Source organism: Drosophila hydei, unplaced genomic scaffold, assembly GCF_003285905.1.
Source record: "Drosophila hydei strain 15085-1641.00,03,60 unplaced genomic scaffold, DhydRS2 tig00008114-arrow-pilon, whole genome shotgun sequence".
NCBI classification, from domain to species: domain Eukaryota; kingdom Metazoa; phylum Arthropoda; class Insecta; order Diptera; family Drosophilidae; genus Drosophila; species Drosophila hydei.
This window is the reverse complement of record NW_022045827.1, coordinates 4,422,289-4,441,808: the sequence shown is the minus strand read 5'-3', so window position 1 is coordinate 4,441,808 and position 19,520 is coordinate 4,422,289. Positions and strand designations below refer to the sequence as shown.

Below are 19,520 nucleotides of genomic sequence, written 5' to 3'. Positions count from 1 at the left end.
TCACACACAGTGACACACACGCACAGTCCCCATGCTCTCATAATTGCACTCATAAAATGCGAACAACTCAGCGCCTCGATATTTATGCATATCTAACTGCACACAGACAAACAAACAAATTATGTACTCATTTGAATACACATTCTAATGCGAATCACGTTGACAAAAATTCATTGAAGCGTGCTGCATACACAGAGCCAAGGCACGCCCAATGCCCAATTCGAGCTACCTTGACTTTCGAACTGTGTCTCAGTCATCCAATCAAGTAGCATAGAGTCACGCTGCTCTATGTGGCTGTGTGTCTGTGTGTGCGTGTGTGTGTGTGACAAGGACACAACTTATTTTGGCACACACACATGCACGCTGGCAAAGCCGATACCCAGTTAATCTATCAGGACATGGCACAATGTGTAGAAAATTAAATGTGCGCCCCTCTAGCGGGGCAGCAAGTCATGTGTGCGGTTGTCCTTCGAGCTCTTTATGCTTGTGTGTGTTAGTGTGTGTGTAATGTAAATGCAAACTAAATACACAACAGGCTGAGCATTAAGTCGATTGCTTCAAGGACCTTAACGCGCACTCTCTCTCACACAGATCCTGCCAGCAACAGCGCCAGCTCCAGCTCCAGCTCCAGCTTCAGCATCAGCTTCAGCTTTTGCTTGGCGCTTTGTCATTACCTCTGGCAGACAAGCCCCTGCCAGCGACTTCGTCTCATGTGTTGTCTGCAGCTCCCACTCACTTAATTCTCGCTTTTGCTGCCACTTGAAGTGTAAATGAGTGGCTCACTACCCACCACCCCCCGCCACTGTCACCGTCCAGTCTCTCTATATGGCGTGTGTAAACGCTGAGGCTGCTTTTTAATAAGCAATTTACTTTTAGCTTAACAACGCTCAAGTGCCGCCGCCTGTAATGAAATACGCGGGCGGGCCTAAGCAGACAGCTTACAAACATACACATACACACACACACATATATATATATATATATATATATATATATCTTTTTTATATAGGACGAACTTGCAATGATTTTTCTCTCGCACTGTTTGCCAACGATAATTAATTTTTTGGCCCGCTTGCGCTCAAGTTAAGACCTTCAGTTTTTTATTCATTAAAAATAAATTAGAATGTTTCTATTTACTTATACAGGCGACACACATTCCGACGCCTTAGCAACCAGCTTAATGTGTCTCTGGCTGTTGTCTTTCCAGCTCGCCTCAAAACAGACTTTGCCAAATTACTCACAAGCGTTTAATTCCACAATTTCTTCTATCTTCACGAAATTTTTCTTGCTTTTCGGCAATGCAAAATGAACAAAGATTTTAATTTAGCTGTTTATAATAATTTACTTTATTAGCTTATTTTTAATTTTTAATTAATCGTTTATAATATTATTTAATTAAATAGCTTGACTTCTTGCAAAGTATGTATATATATTATTCAAGAAATGTATAATATTTAAATACATTTTGCCTACTGAAAAATTAAAAATTTGGCTGCGAATTTTCAAGCAAATACTTTAAGGGGAAAATCTTTTATTTTTGTCTATAAACAAAAAATTCCAAAATATATTCAATTTATATTAATTTTATAATAATAAACATTATCATGATTTCTAGCTTCTGTTTATATATACTTAAAGTATGTATTGTAAATATTGAAAAAATTGTAAATAATAATAAAATATAGTCAGATAATTCATTCATAAAGCTAAACAAAATATTTTAGTTAGTTGTGTTAAATATTAATATTAAATATCCTCTCGACACTTAAATAACTATAGATTACATCACAGCAATGTTAAAGGTGAAATAAGCTGTTCAATAAAATTGCAGTGAATTGCTGTTTCACAAGCCATTTGCAGTTGCCTGAACACGATTCTAGGCCAACTAAGGCCAAAGTGTATCACAGCAAAACAACTTGGTTGCAAATCATTTTAAGTTTCGTTTTATTGCCTCTGTCCTGGCTTTAATAAAATGTGGTCACAGTTGAGCACCTGCTGTGCCCGCACGCACTTGGCTACGGTTTTGCTGCTCTTGTTAGGCGGGCGGGTTCATAGCTTTTGGCCAGTGTCTGCCAGGCAGTTGTCAGCAGCGTTGACAAAAAGTGTACTTCATTTTTATATGGCCACAATTGCGGCGTTAACATGGCAGCCATGTTTAAGCTGTTCATAAATCAAATTGGTTTTTATCGTGCTGGCCATTTGTCAGCGCACCTTTTACATGGTCAACGCTTTTCAGCCGCATTTTCCATTGCCGTTGATTAAATAAACCAAAATCGAAATTCTGTTTGTGCCGCCGCCGAGCCGCAAGTACATAAATATTATTTTCGTAAATCTCAATGAAATATGGCCAGGCAACTTTGACGAATGGTTATGCGCGCGTCCCATCCCCATCCTCCAAGGCACATATGCATACAAAATGTTCATAAATAAATAAATGAATTAAATGCCCAAATAGCAAGAACAAAGAGGACACCAGGTGCAAGCCGAATAGACAGACAGCCATTTATGACAGGCCCAATGAAAGCCAACGCCAACACCAAAACCAACTTGAAATGAATGCAAAAAACACAACAAAAATTAAAAGTCACTTCAAAGCAACAGACGCAGCTTCTGATTTGCATATTTAATGCCATTTGCATAAAGCAAAAATAACAAACGTTCCCGACCCAGCTAACAGCCTAACCACCTAACCACCTACCCGCCTAACCCACCTACCTTTCGCAAAATAAATGGGACTACTAAAAGGTTTCGATCAAGATGCCTTAAAAGGCAAAATAAAGTATCATAAGATTCCGATTATTAATAGATAAAAAGAAAAGAAATTGGGAAATATAAATTGATATAAATTATAGATATTATAAAATATAATTATAAGAGTAATAGAAAATTTAAATAAAAAGTGCTAATTGTATATTACAAGTTAATTGAAAATAATAGAATATTAACAAAATGTTTTGATTTTAATTTTTCTAAATATTAATTAACATTAGTAAAAAATTATTATTAGTTAATAGTTTCTTAATGTTTATAAATAATAATTCAAGTAGTAATTGAATTCTTTTTTAATACTTAAAAACCAGAATTAATAATAAAAATTATGATTGTCCTTTACCGTATAACAAATATTATGAACAGTTCCAATATTTTTTCATTTACTGCGTATCTCACATTCTATCATTCAGACCATGTCAACTTAGACTTCTGAATTGCTGCAGAGAAGTTGGTACATACCTTTATCGCTTTAATCAGACTCGGCTTAGACCCTCTCTTGTAACCTGCAATGGCAAAATGCAAAGCACAAAAGAAAGGGGTTTCATATTAGAAATGTTTATAACTTTTCCTTATTCACAGCTTCATAAGAGACAAAAACGAAAAACGAACAACGAGCAAAAAAATTGTCGTTAAGCTATATTTTTTTTCATTTTTGGAAATGTAAAGTGAACAATATGCAAATATGTGCTCGGGATGCTTACGGAATTTAAATTTGTAGCTAAGCCCCAAAATATGCGCGTCGCTCAGCCCAGGCTGACCCTTTGTATGACGTATTTTGGGCAAAGGACACGGCACCAAAAAAACAGAAAAAAAAAGAAAAGAACAACAATAAAATTAAATATTCTATTTAATGGCAGTGGCTGTATGCCAACTACTAGCAGCTGAGCCGCCTGAAGGAGTCGTGTAGACAAGACTCGTGCAAATATTCAGCCTTTTGAAATTGAAGTCTTAAAAGTAACTTTCGTTTCGCACTAAGCCCATCTATTGGCTTCGTGGAAGCGCCTAATTCTCTGCGTGTCTGACTCTTTTGGCAGGTATTAAATTTAACACGCAATATCTTTGATATACGCATAGATGGAGAGAGAGAGTCGAGCAAATTGCATTCACATTATATCAATTTTATTGCCCGCCCCGGCTATAATTCTCATGTCCTCGCCAAGAGCATGCAAATAAAATGTATAAAAAACGAGATTTTATTGACGGTCTCGAGTTTGGTCCGGCAGCGGTTGCCCTTTTTATTCTAATTTCGTGGCCCGGCTTGTTGTTTGGGCTTATCTCGTCTCTGCATGCAGGGGAAACGCAATTTGCTCTTCCTTTGTTTCATATAAATTAAGCAGATTATGTGGAGTCAGATAGAGCTGTCTGTATGAGCAGGGAAACTGAAAAACCAGATTGCAAAATCAAGAAAGTTACTTTAAAAGGCACTCAAACGAACACACAGGTCGTTGAAAAGACGCCTTAATCGATGACACAAATAATACCTCAATTAAGCCCCAAAACAAAAAATTGGGACAGAAAGCAAAAGCAACAACAATATTACGCTTGGCCAGCACAATTCGAAAATTGTGTAGAGCGCAAAGCATAATGGAAAACAAGCAACATTTTGTCGAGTATTTTCAGTGCGCCTCAATTTATGCCACAATATTCGACTCAATAGATATTTAATACTCAGCAATTTCGGCACAAAAAACCAGTAAGAGCTGCATAGATGAGAGTGCCTGACTTGGAGATACCCTGATACACGGCGTCAAGCTGTTTTTCACATCATAATAACTACATACACACAGTTAATTGTTGATTAACTTTTATTCTAGTTCAACTTTCCAAATCAAATTTTCTGAACATCATAACAAATATATCTATCTATATATATTTCTATTGATGCATCCATCTATCTATCTATCAATATCTAATTATCTATCTATGAATCTATCTTTTTTTCGGTATATCTATCTATGTTGGTCTATAGCTATTTTAGTACACGATAGACAGACAGACGTATATGACTAGATCTAAACAGTTCTCTGTACAAATCAAATATTTATAAACTTTACCAAGTCTGCCATGCCTGCTGCCTGTTACATATATTCTAACCAAATCATTATACCACGTATTCCCAATTCCAATGGGTTCAGGGTATCAAAAAAATATGGTAAAGACCACAGCAGCGGCCGCGTTTACAAACAGCGCGTCGAACTTTTCTTGCTGCTGCTACGGATCGAAGGTCGTAATGAGTGGCTCTGTATATAAACATTTATATGTGTGTCTGTGTGTGTGTATGTGTGTCTGTGAGTGTGTATGTGTGTTTGGGCAGTTTTTGGGTGTTGCGCTGTTTACATAATATTTTCATGTATATTTTGCAGCTTGTACATATTTTTTAATGATTTTCTTCCATCGCCTTCCTCTTCTTCTTCATGTTTTTTGTCGGACTGCTTTGGCAAAGTTTTAAAGGCGACGCCGTATTACAACTCAACTTGCGAGGCGCTTGGCTGGCTCGTGCGCTGTGGTTTGGTGTGTGGCTTAAACGCCACCTCCCCGCTGTTTGGCTGGCTGACTGGGCGTGTATGTGCGGGGTCCAGGCGGGCCGCACACACAGAGCATAATTGCGCTGCCGCCGAGGCAAATGAAAAACGCCTCGCAATATTGAAGCTGCGAACTTTTCAAGTGTAAGAAATTTAATTTCGAAATGTAGGTTTAACGAACGGAAATTGCTTTCGCTGCCTCAGAATGGAGTAAAAGCTCTTGCTGTGTATTGTTCTCACTGGCTCTACCGCCCGATCTCTCTGCCCCTCTCCCTTTGTCTACCGTCACTCGCATTGTTGTTGCCGCAAAGGCGTAGAGCAACAGCGAAAGTTGTTCAAAAGCAGAAAAACAAAACAAAAATTGTGTATATAAATTCAGCTTTTTGCTGCTTGTTTTCATTTTGCAATTTGTTTGCTTAACTTTCTGATTGAGCTGGTGGCTCATTGCGGCGCATTACGTCAAAGAAAATGAAATTATTTAATGTTTTACATTTGTTCGATGGGCCCCACAACCACCACCAGCAGCACCGCCACACAATATCTTCACCCTTGGCCTCATTTTTTTTGCATTACTTTTTATTTTTCACTCCACCTCACACTCTCTTTCTCTGATTCTCTTCAGGGGCCACGCGGGCGCGTAATTGCGACTGATTTGTTTGGCATTTTGCACGGCCATTTATTTTCGTCATGGTCAGCTTGAGGCTCACCAGCCAGGATGTGGGCAGGCTTGGCACGCGCTCAGGAATGGGGCACAGAGCGTTGATTGAGCCCACTGGGAGTTCAGCATGGCAAAGCAATGGAACTGCACAAAACTTTGACAAGCTGCCGTCTCGCAAGTTCTACAAATATATATATATATAGATATATAAATATATATTATATACATATATTTCTAATTCTCTTTTAAAAGGAAATGTTTTCTAAAATAGAAGCACTATTTTAAGATAAGCTTATATTTAGTTATGTCAAACTTAGATGAACATAACACACGTATAACTGTTATTCCAAATTTATGTTATTATATTGGCAGCAATGCCCTTACTTATGCCTTATATATAGAGACTGTTGCGAAAATGCAGCCAAACAGGACCACAAGAAAAAAATTTGCGAAACTTTTGAAACATATTTCGTTTATATGTCCTAAACTAATTTAAAAATGAAAACTTGAAGTATATTTTTTTAAATTTATAAATATTTTTTTTTAAAAAGTTTGTAAATTTGCAACTTGGTAAACAAAGATAACAATTATATATTTTTATATATTATATATTTTTATTTTAAAAATATAAAAAAAATGTCGCACTATTGCAATATTTTCCAATTTTCAATAGCCTACAAAATCGCGTTCAATTTATAAATTTACACAGCCCAACTGCAGTTTGAATTATTCAATCAATTTGTAAATGCACTTTAAACAATTCATTATGTCTGAGCTATTTAGTCCGTGGCCATTTGCATATGGTCCTTAATTGTATGCAAGCTGCAGAGTTTTCGCTCAAGCTTAATGAGCCAGCTGTAAAATATTTATGCTTTCATTATTTATAAAAAAAAATACACAAAAATATATTACATATTTTGATAGGTTTTTTTTTAAAGCGCACAATTAACTGTGGCAATGGCAAATTAAGCCTATTATTAAAGTGCGGCGGCCCATTAAACGGTTCGGGCCAAATACTTGGCCACATTATTGAGAGATTTGCAGTGGCCAATTACGAAAATCAACTGCGAAGGTTAAGCCAAAGCACTTTGTGACCACTTTTGGCTTATTAAGCATTCAACCTTTACGCCCTTGACGGCTGCCAAAGTGCAGCTGCAGTGCTTGAAAGGGGCCAACTAGTGGCTGGAAATTATGGGTGCTCCATTAGCCGTTGGCGGTATTCACGCAACTTGCATGCGCTTGGCCAAAACTTTGGCCCAAAACTTTCTAGCAAAAACCCAACGAACGTTGACAACAGCCATGTGGCCATTGGCATCGATCAACTTACGGCTCGAGTAAGCTTATATAAAAACATTAATAACATTAGCTCGGGCAAAAACAAACTAATCAAACTTTGGCCGGCAACAAAACTGACAACAACAACAGCAGCAACAACTCGTAACAAATTGCTTTATTTTCTAATGCTGCTTCTCATCTATTTGCCGCTTCCTTGATATTTTAGAATATTAACCCAGAAAACTTGCGACGTCCCTCTGAACTGGGGCAGGAAAAAAAATCGAAAATCAATTTTGGTTAATGTGCCCGGGCAAATTTGCTGCTGGCTGCTGGCTGCTAGCTGCCCGGGTCTCCACAGCCTGCGGCACGCACACATGTGCCAGATATGCCTCCGCACACACGGCCGTCACCCGTCACCCGCCATCCGCCTTTTCCAAAATCTAACTTGGCAAATCTGAATGCGTTGGCAGCAACTCCTGCTGCTGCTGGTGCTCCTGCTGCTACTCTGACTCCTCCTCAAACTGCTTTGGCTGCCGGTGTCCATAGCATATTTTTGCATATATGTATATGTAGTTTATGCAAACATTTTTGCCCGCCCGCATAAATTATGGCGTTTCTCAACACTTTGCAACACTGCTGTTCAACACTGTCTCGGCCATAAAATTAGACCGTATATAAAAGGGTGTGGCCCACAAAAGTGGCCCAACAATCGCTGTTTATTCTGCATGTCATTTGCGTCTCTCTCTCTCTCTCTGTGTGTGTGTGCTTGTTGAAACACTCCAACGAATGTGTATGTGCCCACATGCAAATATTTCAATAAGTACTACTAAGTATATGTTTATACAGTATATAGTATATATACGGATCTTGATATTGTAGAAATGTGATGTTTTCGCTGAAAAAACTGAAATAATGTAAAGGTTTCATAAATATTAATTAATACTCTAAAATAAAAATGACAACCATGATATCTGTTTTCTATTCTAATGCTTTGCCTATTTAGATTTTATTATATAGAAAAGCTTAAGATAAGATTTTGCTACCAAACCCAAAGGCACATGAAATCTTTGAATTAATTTATTTTATGAATGGAAAGAACTGCGAAAACTTTTAAAAACTGCTCTTTAGCACTTTTAACACTAATTTCTGAAATAAATGTATTCATTGCCAACAATGGCAGTGGTCTATATTTTCAATTTCCGTTGAAAATGTATTAAATAATATATAAAGTATTGAAACCCAATATTGTTAAAAATCGTACAAAAGGAACATGAAATTATCGTTGATAGCGCTATTCTGATGACTTTTGGCCACTTTCTTTTGGCAAGTATTTTTTGCAATATTTTAAAAAAATATTATATGGAGTGGTGCAGCATCAAATTTTGTTGTATTTTAAGAAGAATAAAGCAGCCGTAGCAGCAGTAGAAAAAACCTGTAGAACTATAGCTGGAATAACATGGAATATATTCGAGCTTAACTGAATGAAGCGCAGGTTGATATAAAAAATGATTTTTATTATGGCTTTTAATGTATTGAAAGAATATATAATATATTCATCTATTTTTTCATATTTTTATGTATATACATTCTTTGTTAGTTTAAATTTCTCCCAATAACTGCCTCTTAAGTTATTCACTCTCTATTTCATCAGCATTCGCATACAATATAAAGTTTATGTCCGTATATTTTATATACAAAATATCTTATAATATATTTTATAATTTTTATTCATATGATATAAACAATGTTCAATTTCAATTTAATTCTAATTTTTGTTGTTAGTCTTCCACTTCCATTTATGAATTAACAAAATATTTATACACTCATAAATATGAAAACATAAATGAATATGTTTTATTTTAGCCTGCGCAGTTCCACATTCTTTCGGCCCAATTTATTGCTTTAAATAATAGTTTCAGTTTTGTTTATTTTTATTTTTATTTGTGTGATTTGATGCCCTACGGGAATTCAACTGCCCCGGAAACTCTGAACAAATGCAAAACAGAAAACAGAAAACAAAAAAACAAAAAAAAAGCACAAATATTTTCTGCTATTTTGTTATCAAAATATTTGAGTTTATTGAGTAAATAAAAAGTTTTGTTTGAGCGAATATATGCAGGTCGCTCTATGTTCGGCTTTAGCTGGCGACGTTTCGCATGCGTATGAAAATGTATTGGATCGAACGGGAGTATTCGACAGCTTACTTTAACTAAACATTAAAGTTTAAAATATTTTTTTTTTAAAATTAAGAACATCATTAAAATGTTAAAAAACATAATTTTGTTAAATTTTTAAACCTTTTTCTCGAATATTAAATTGCAGAATCAAGACTTTTGTAAAATAAAATGAATAAAATATATTTCAATGCCCAGCAGTGTATCTTGATATGAAAGCATTTTAAATATGTAAATTTGCTTCATTCTGATATCAGCAGCAGTTACTGCATTCGATAACTATCGATTAATGATCGATATACTGCAAATTATATATTTACTTCAAAGAAACTTTTCTCTGACTAACCTTAGGTTTCTATACGACACTTCACGTCCCATTTCTTGCAGTGCATTGCTTACAGTGTATTCTTGCGCAATTCTTTAATATATTCCGTGACTATTGACGTACACTTAGCATTGCAAAATGCTTGCTTGTTGTTTAACTGAGCTGCCTGCTGGCTGTGGTCTCGGCCAAGTTCGATTCTCAGCTGCTTTTTCAGGCATAGTTTTCGACACAAATATGCAGAGTTTCCGTTCTAGCATTTTGACTGTGTGGACACAGCTGCTCGGTTACCCAGTTACTGAGTTACTCAGTTACCTGTGTGTCCTCACACACATCTGGGGGGCTGACGCTCGCCGTGTTTTTCAGACACATTCTGTGTTGATTTTATTGTACGAAGTACATTTAAGAGCAGCGCCCAGTGAGCTGTGCCCGACGCGTCGTACAGCATTGTCATTATCATCAGCATTAGTATCATCATCAACAGCCATCAGCAACGTGTGTTTTCATATGGCAACTAACTGTCTACCCCCTAGACAGACGACAAGGATGAGAAGCCATTTTGGCTTTGTTATTGTTGTTGTTTGTGTTGTTTCTGTTGCCTTTTTAACGTGCCTCTCTCATGTTATTTACTTAACAATTTACTGAATAATTTAAATAGGCTGCCTTGCTCCTGCTGCTCCTGCTGCTCCTGCTACTGCTCCTGCTGCTCCTGCTTCTGTTGTTGTGGCTATTACACTTCCTGTTTGCGTTTTGCCTCCCCGCGTTGAATTATGAACGTTTACTTTTTAGCCTTCGCATTGCTGTGAATTTTCATGGGTGATAGTTGTCCACCCACACATTTTCACTATGTCTGTCTCTGTGGGTGGGTGTGGGTGTCGGTGTGTGGTCGTCTCATGCTGACATTTAATGCGGTTTGACTGTGTGTGAGTGTGTTGGTTCCGCTCTGTGTTGATAATGTGCATAATAAGCCTTAATTAATGTTAAATAATGAATTTTCTCATTTACACGCCAGCCGATGCCGATGCCGCTGCTGATGTTGATGCCGCTGCCGATGCTGAAAAGCCAATGCCCCGGGAAAGCAGCCAGCCGCCTTTCTTCTTGGGCGTATAAGTTTTCCGTGGGCAACCAAATATTTACAGGTGGCAAAGGCACTTCAGGCCACCAGCAGCCACCCGCAACCCGCTTTTGTTGTGGCTTCGCTCCACCTTCGAATATGCTGAGCCGCAGCGCAAACATTTAAAACTTATTTTCATTTTCATTTTTTGTTTTTCTTTTTGTTGTTTTTTCTTTTTTTTATTTTGTTTTGTTTTGTTTTTAATGTATGTTTGGCTTGTTGTTAATTAAAATTACTATGAAAAGGGTTGTGTTTGCCTTTTTATTGGGCTGCGCGGGACGAGTTTTAATTTGTCGACATGCGAACGAAAAGGGGCCCAAATTTTCATTCAACTGCAAAAGGTCTGGAAATAATCGACCCCAACCCGTAAAAGTATTTGCAAAAACTATCAATTAGAGATAAACGCTAAAAATACGTTCAAATTAAACTTAATTAATCGCCCAATTAAATATAAATACCTGTAAAAGCTTTTGCCAAAAATAAACTTTAATTGAATATGTAAATTTCAAAAAAGGTTGAGGCCAAACCATTTAGGTGAATATTAAATAAATAATATTTGGATTAGTTAAATACTTAATTTGAATTTGGAAAACCTTTATGCTCAATAGTGTATAGCATGAGGATATATATTTAAGCCAACTTTATCAAGTTGTAGATCAAAGATTGAAACACATTTTGATTTTTAGTTTAGACTTTTCAGAATAGTGTAAAAATTAGATTTTGAGTTGTGTTTCATTGGGAATTTTCGAAGTTAGGTTATTCTATTAAATTAAGTCTCCTTTTCTTCATTTTTTTCTTGAGTACTTCTTGATGAGATCTTCTATTTAGGTTATCAAAACGTTAATATGCCGAAATCAAATATATTTCTTAAGAGACTCTTAGTTAATTAGCAGTATTCAAATTGAAAGTCTTCGGCCAACATATAACTTGTAAACTTAACAACAAACTTAATTTAATATAAATAATAGATATAATTTATATTGATATAAACTTGCTTAGATTAAAAACTAGCTATAGTATGATAGTTCAAAGTCTTTTGCTCTCAGCCTAAGCTAGCATCATTCATATGTAGTTCATAAAGCTTAAATATGCTCTGAATATTCTATTTTTCCTTCTTGTTTTACCTAAAGAAGAATAAAACAGAGTCCAATAATGTAGGACTAAAGCTTAAATGATATAGGAAATATTCAATATTGAAGGAGAACATAAAAACGGCGTCATCCCGAGGTAAAGAAGACGTTCTATGTGTATTTCTATATTATAATACGTATATTGAATTGAATTGAATTTGATGCAATTTTCTAATATTTAAGTAAGATTTTCTATACCTTCAAGTCACATTAAATACTAATTTCAGCAACTCTTACTCAATATAATAAAAGAACTTTGCGGCTATAAATAAACTTATTCGCATGCTTGTAGTAAGTCCATATATTATTTATATGACAAATCTAGTTGTTCGACTAATACGGCCAGAATATAATCAACTTCTGTTTATTACTGCTGAAACTTGTTTTGCTATTGCCAAACTTTTCGTCGCAGTTCAAAGTTGAATAAACTAAAAATATGTTTTCAATAAGCCCAAAAGCAAATGGCCGACGCCAGTCGACATAATTAGGCAAATGCAAACATACAAATCTATATATACACGACTTGGATGTGGATTGAAGACAAACTTGAAGCATTATTGCAGAGCTTGTGCATAAAAAGTTCAAAACTCTGGCAATATTGTTCAGAGGCAGACAGAGAGAGAGAGAGAGGGGGCTAGTGGGAATACAGACATATAGATAGGACTTTAAGTAGTGTTAATGTTCAGCAGAAATTAGAAATAACATACCCTAGTAAGCTGGGTGTCCAAAACTTGTTGTCGTCGTTAAAGTTGTTGTTGTCGTTGATCCACTTTGTTGCTGTCACATTTGCGTTGGTCGAAAATCAATGCGCAAATATTTTATCCTTTTTATATGACTGGCCGGCAAACACACACGCAATTACAAGCTCACTCACGCACACACTCACGCATACATGGACACAAGCGGAAGATGATGGCAGGCAATGAAAAAAAGTGAGCGACAGCCGCCGCAGAAAAGGGAAAAACTCAAGAAAAAAGTAGCTTAGCTCGACGATTTTATTGTGCGCAGCAGTTGATTAGCTTCATATATAGAGTAGCTATATATATATTTTATTGCAATCTTACTTTATGTGAGCTGAACTTTTATTGGTTTCTGTTGTTCGCACTTATTACTGTATATATATATATATATAACATTTTCTGACTAAATTTAAGTTTTCTCAGTTTCAGTTTTCTTCTTTATTTCTTTCGTTTTTCGGTTTTTTTCTTGTACTTTTTGTTTGCTTGCTTTTAAATTTGTGTTTGCTTTTCACTCGAATTTCACTTCTGGGTGGCCACAGCTGCTGAGTGCCATGTCAATCAAAATCAATCAAATTTCGTTACACTTGTCAAGCGCCTTCCCCATTTCCCATTTCCCATTTATTCGCTCGTTAGCATTTACACATGTTTCAAGTTGTCGTCGTCGTTTGCCTCGCTACGGTTGTTGTTGTCGCGTTGTTAGCTCAATTTGCGAGCTTGAAATTCACGTGCTAAATGCATTCCCCACGCTAGTTTCTCACGCGAAATTTACGGCTTTCGCGTTGTCTGCCCGGCAAACGCGCGTCTACCATACCCACTTAACAGTTAGCACGTGTCTTGCGCTACCTTTTTTTTGTTTTGAACCACTTTAAATGGCAAATTTGTAGCGTTGCCAGCTCACTGGTCACTTGGTTTAGTTTATTTTTAGATTTTCGGCTTCTTTTTTTATTGCTCTGTTTTACATTTGTGCTGTGCAGCGGTAAATATGCAACGGCAATGCGATTAAAATATGAACAAGAACTGCGCCACGCACGACGCCAACACCCCGTCCGTCTGCGTGTATGGGAACTCACGCTGTGTCTGCTGTGTCTGTCGTTAACGGCGTACGCTATGAGACTGCTTGGCCGCAACGCTCCGACGACTTTCAGCAGGCGTTCGTCTGCCTGCCTGCCTGCCGGGCAGAGCTACGGCGTCGTCGTTATCATCGGCAGCGTGCTCGGCCTTGTCTTCGTTGGATTCCTCGTGTCTTCGTATTTTCGAAAACTGTTATACGTGCAGGCGCATTCCGAGCTATCGTTGCAGCGCCGACCGAGAGCGCGAGAGAGCCGCAATTACCAACGCTCAGCGAGAGCGAATGCGAAAAGAGTTTTCGTTTTCGGCTTTTATTTTCATTTCTATTAGGATTTTGATTTTTATTTTTAGTGCCTTGCGGTATGTGATTTATATGTCGCCGTAAAAATGCATAATAAATGCGGGTTATCAAATTAAAATTAAGCAACTAAATAAAGAGCAAGCAAAGATACTAAGCTTAACCAAAATTAACTGTAGAAAAAACCAAAATATTTATTTATTTGATATGAGACGATTTTGCGTATATAAATTAATATAAAACAAAATTATATAATTAAGATATTTAATTAAATTAAAAATAAGAATATATACAATTTTTATTTTATCAGATTATTTTATGATTTTTGGAAGTATTACAACTCATAAAATCATTAAAAAATAAAAAACCAAATAGCATTAAATTTATATTTAATAAAAAATAACAAAAACCGTTACAATACTTATAATTATAGTTATTAATTTTAATAATAAAAATAATTTTTTTAATACTATATTAATTTACTTCTAAACTTTTTCTAAAACTAATTCTTATATTTAATAATATTAAAAAAATGCAATTTATTTTAGGACCTGTTAAATTTGGTAAGTAAAGTCTAGGATTAAAGACAATTTCTAAATAGTATAAAAACCAGTTAATTATGTTTTAACTCTCTTCCATAACTCAAGTGCCATTCGTCTTCATCTTATACGAGCAGCTAACACCCAGTTATCACTAGCTTCTCACTTACCACTCGGCGAGTGTGTATTTTGCTACAGCTGCTGTCTTGATAAGCACTATCAATGGCTTTTTGTTTACATATTTTGTTTCCGCTTCCCCACACACATACACAGGCATACACATACACTCGCATAAATTGAACTGTTAACGGAAATTATAAGAGCTATCTGTTCCCAGTATAGCTGCGTGCCGCTGCATATAACAGCTGTAAACTGTGCTAAACGGGTTAATGCTCTCACGCAGCGCGTCGGCGCTCTGTTTGAAAACAACAAACCCAACACACAGCTGACTGCTGCCGCAAAACTCACCACGAATTGCAGAGCTGAAGCTGCAGCCAGCCAGAACTTGGGCTCTGGACGCTAGCCACGCACAAACACTGCAGGCCAAAAATATTGATTCAATACAATTCGATGCGAGTGAGTTGGGTGGGGTGGGGAGGGTCTTGGCTTGGCTTGGCTTGGCTTGGCTTGGCTTTCGCTTACCTTCCCCCTGCTAGCTGATATATATATTGCTTTATAAACAGCGTCTGTCTGCGCCTGCCCTTTGCGGCTGCCTTTTAAAATGTTCTTGTTGCCTTCGACACACAGCAGCAGCGACAGCGACAACAACAACAAAAGCAAATAACCAATGAAGCAGATAGTAATGTTTATTGTTATTCTTGGCAGTTGCCCCGGCGGCCATTCAAATCAATTCGTTGGCCGCGCAGCAGCAGCTTCTGCCTTATCCTTATTTAAATTTTTGCCAGCGAAAGACAAGCCAAGCATTGCATATTATTAATGTTAAAGGACAAACAGAACAGCTCCTCTCTCCCTCCTGGCTAATCAAAACACTTGCGGCGGCATTAAGCATACGCACTGTGTTGCCATAGAGCGCATAGTGCAGGCTGGCTTTGCCTTGCTGCATATTTGAGGCGAATTAAAACTATTTAAGTTTTTAATGCCCCAACAGAAATGATCTTGTGCATGGCATATAAATTGCGCGCCACGCCCCCAGCCAAATCGCAACACAACTTCAAAGGCCTCGCACGTCGTTGTCAACGACGACGACAAGGCTGAGGATAAGAACGTGCAGGAGTGCAGGAGTGGGCGGGCGGGTGTATCGGTCGGCAAAGACGTTGAGCACTTTGCCAAAGTTTTTAGCTTGGCTCGTTGGCAATTTTTTACTTTGTTGCTTTATAGGGATTTATGTTTAATCGGCCAAAGGTTGCGCGCACACACGCAGCTATGTTTTAGCGAGAGAGAGCGAGGGAAAGGGAAAGCTAGAGAGAGAGAGAGAGAGAGAGAAGCGAGAGAGAGCGAGCGAGTGAGGTATGTTTGCAATGCAAACGTGGCTGAGAAATGATTTGGCCCTTGCATATCTCGACGCAACTGTGAAATGCTGATAAACATTTACCAGACCTAAATGGATTGCCCACAGCCCACAGTTCTTCCGCTTCTCAGCGTGTGGTCCTTGTACGACTCACGTATGCCGGAATCCTTTGCCCAGAGCTACTTCAAATGCCTTAAGAGCAGCCAAATTTTAGAGCCTTTCGAAAAAAATATAAAATATATAAAAAAAAATGTTAAAACCTTAAGTAAATATGACAAATATAGTATATTATAACTGGAATAATTTTTTTATTAAAACTGATTGATTTGAAGAGTAAGAAAATAAAATGCTCTGTGCAGAAATATTTACATACATCTTGATTGTTTATAGACACATGAGTTTCCTTTTTTATTTTCAATTTATAAACATTTCAGTTTAGTTATTCTATTATAATTATTTTAAGTCCTTTTTTGTCACGTGCCTGTATTCGATAGTTTTGTTTGCGTTGCAGCGCCGTTGATTAATTGCATTTGTATCGTTACATACAAACAATGCCATCTAAGTACGATCGCTAATGTAATGTCCCATCGCTAATAAAAGAGGCGACAACACGTACGACAGGTTCTGCGTAAGTTGAATGTCCATTACTCTCTCCTTTCCTCTTCCTTTTTCTGCCTTTCGTCTAAATAACCACTTGACAATGCGAGCTCAGTAGATTTGTCTGATCTGCGTAGCCTTGGCCTGACAATGTATTAGAGTGAGATAAATATAGTGTGTAGCTGACGCGTGTGTGTGTATTGTGTGAGCATGTTGCGAAGCTCGAAGAAATGGCAAACGCCGAGGATTGAATGTAGGAACCAGAAGAATCTGATACGACATATGTTTAGACTGATCGTAATATTCTACCGCATTCCACCTGAAGATAAAGGCAGTAACATTATAGTTATAAAAAGCAAAATATTCTGACTAATTTTTAAGTTATCAATACAATCTTAACTATATTTTTATTGCACTATTTTTCCATTTAATTTACTTAAAGAGAACTTCAATTGGACTTAGCCAAAGCTAAATTTTAAAGAGTTAAGCGTGATCGAAAAAAGTCCTTTAAATAATTTTGTATCCCTTGAAACGTTGATTTGCTAAGTCAACAAAAATATTTTTTTGCTCCTTTTTTTTGGCCAAAACTTTTGCCAAGTTTCTTGACCCTTTGCCGTATCAGCGGCGCTTGTACAAATACACGAACTTTTCGTGGACTTTAATTAGGCGAACTCGAACTGTGAGCTGTGAGCTATGAGCGGCAAGCAGCGAATGGGTTCAGCCCGACAGCCTGACAACGATGAACGATGAACGAAATGAAAACAAGCTAATTGAAGTCATGGATACCTTTAGCTGCCATATATATGTATGTGTGTGTATGTGTGTATGTGCTACAGTTGTAACTATGATCTACTTCAGGGGGAGTGTTGATTGCGCTACGACTCGAGCTACACTTTTATGCACGTGTAACAAAGCGTAGCATACAATTTGGCGCAGTTCTTTGACTCAAGTCTAGACAATTGCAAAGCAAAGCAAAGCAAAGAAGAAGATGGAGAGGAAGAAAACGAAGCAGAAGAAGAGGAAACAGAAGACGTCTATGCGTCTTCCTTCTTGTTGCCAGCCGTTTTTTATTTGGTGTCTCTCTCGCTCTTGCTTCATGTTGCTTTTTAGTCTTTTGACGCAACTGGAATTTTAATTTCCGCACGTGGCCAACATGCCAAGGAAGTTAACTGAGAATTTGTCAGACTATGTCTATGTGTGACTAGGTGAGAGAGAGATGGGCAGAGTTGGCGAGCGGCATGGGGGGAGATGGTGAGCGAGAGAGTGAGACAGATAGACGGAGGCATAGCTATTTTGCATTGCATCTATGTCTCTCTGTGTGTTTGTGTGGGCGTGGCAGCTGTAATTACCTATGCCGCAACTCTAATTGAAAGCCCCGACAGAGCTCACCCATTTCGACCTTGTCTCGCACAATCATTGGCTTGCACTGAGTGCCTTTCGAACTAAAACAAAAGAAAACTTTATTTTTTTGTTAAATTTTTGCAAACACTTGAAATATTTTTCTACAAATATTTTTTAGCTCTGACGCGCTGTTCCAGTTGTTAACAACTTTTTATGTGAAATCCATATATATATATATATAGATTCGAACGCCCTTTTTGGGTCCATTGGCAGGCAGCCAGGGCATAAAACCTTCCATTTCTGCTGCCCACATTTATTTTAAGGCTTTTGTTTTGGGATTTGCAATTTGGTTTTCGATTACCAAAACTTTCCATGCACTGCTATTTAGGGCGAGGCAGCTCAGTAACAGAGTCGGGAAACTGGCTTCGATAAAAAAATTACAAACAATTTAAGGATTTAAACTGAGGAGCAAAGTTGGCTAATTCAACTGTTCGAGGCATACTTAAGTATTTAGTTAATTACACTGTTTAGATAGTGTATTTGTTAGTTGCTCTTGCTGCGTTTTCCGTTTCTTATTAATGCTTAAAATGCGCTGCGTTGTCAGCCTGAGCCTCAGTCACAGCCTGAGATTTCTCTGGCTGCAGCCAAAATGCCAAAAAAAAATTGGGCGATTTTTTGGCAACGTTTTCATGTCAAATGGGCGGAGCTAAAAGAAATAAAAGATCTATTCAATGGATTTTTCGTACGAGCTGATATTAATAGCTAGATTTTTAGACAAAATTCAAATTGAAAATATTTTTGGGGCCAAAATGGAGAGGAAATTATAAAAAGACGCTGAAATAGGCTGACCACACAAGAGCGTTACTTTTTTCGGTAGCTTTATTTGAGCAGCTGTTAAGGTTATTGTTAACTCAGAAATTATTAAATACTTACTCAGGTTTGCCATTTGATTTTAAATTATCAAATATTTATTAAATGTATGCAAACATATTTTTTATTATAATTTATCATAAGCCTGTCTTCATTGCTCATACGCCATGTGCATTTCTTGGAGAAATTGCCTCACATTACGGCTTGAATGCATAAGCAATTTATGTCATAGATTCAAAATGTATTATTATATTATTAATTCAATGTTTATTTGATACAAAAGTATTTTTTTTTTTATTTTCTGTAGTTGATAATTTAACACTTAAAATTCATTAAAGAAATTACAAAATTTTGCAGCTTAGTTAATTCGACTTTCAAATATTCACCCTAAACTCTTCACTATAAAGTTCTCATATTTGATCCATTTATTTTAATTTGTTATTATACGTTTTGTAAGCAAACCTGAACCACAATGTAAATAATCCAAATTTGAAACTTCTATAAAGAGCTGACATTATTTATATATTTACAGCGCGTCCTTCATTTTTCCGTTGTTGCTTCTTATATTTCAGCAATTTTATTACTTATTTTTTTTATTTAATAAACAAAGCAATGTTTAGCAAATAACAACA

General features: G+C 36.9%; 1 protein-coding gene across 1 annotated transcript in view; it reads right to left on the bottom strand.

Annotated features, from left to right (window-relative positions):
* Positions 1-13,065, bottom strand: part of LOC111599455 — a 51,290-nt gene extending 38,225 nt beyond the window's left edge. Inside the window, exons 1-2 of the mRNA XM_030224424.1 lie at positions 12,675-13,065; positions 3,232-3,275 (exon numbers count right to left, since the gene is read on the bottom strand). The gene's annotated coding sequence lies outside the window, so the exon portion shown is untranslated. The remainder of the gene's footprint in view (positions 1-3,231; positions 3,276-12,674) is intronic.
* Positions 13,066-19,520: the final 6,455 nt, after the last annotated feature.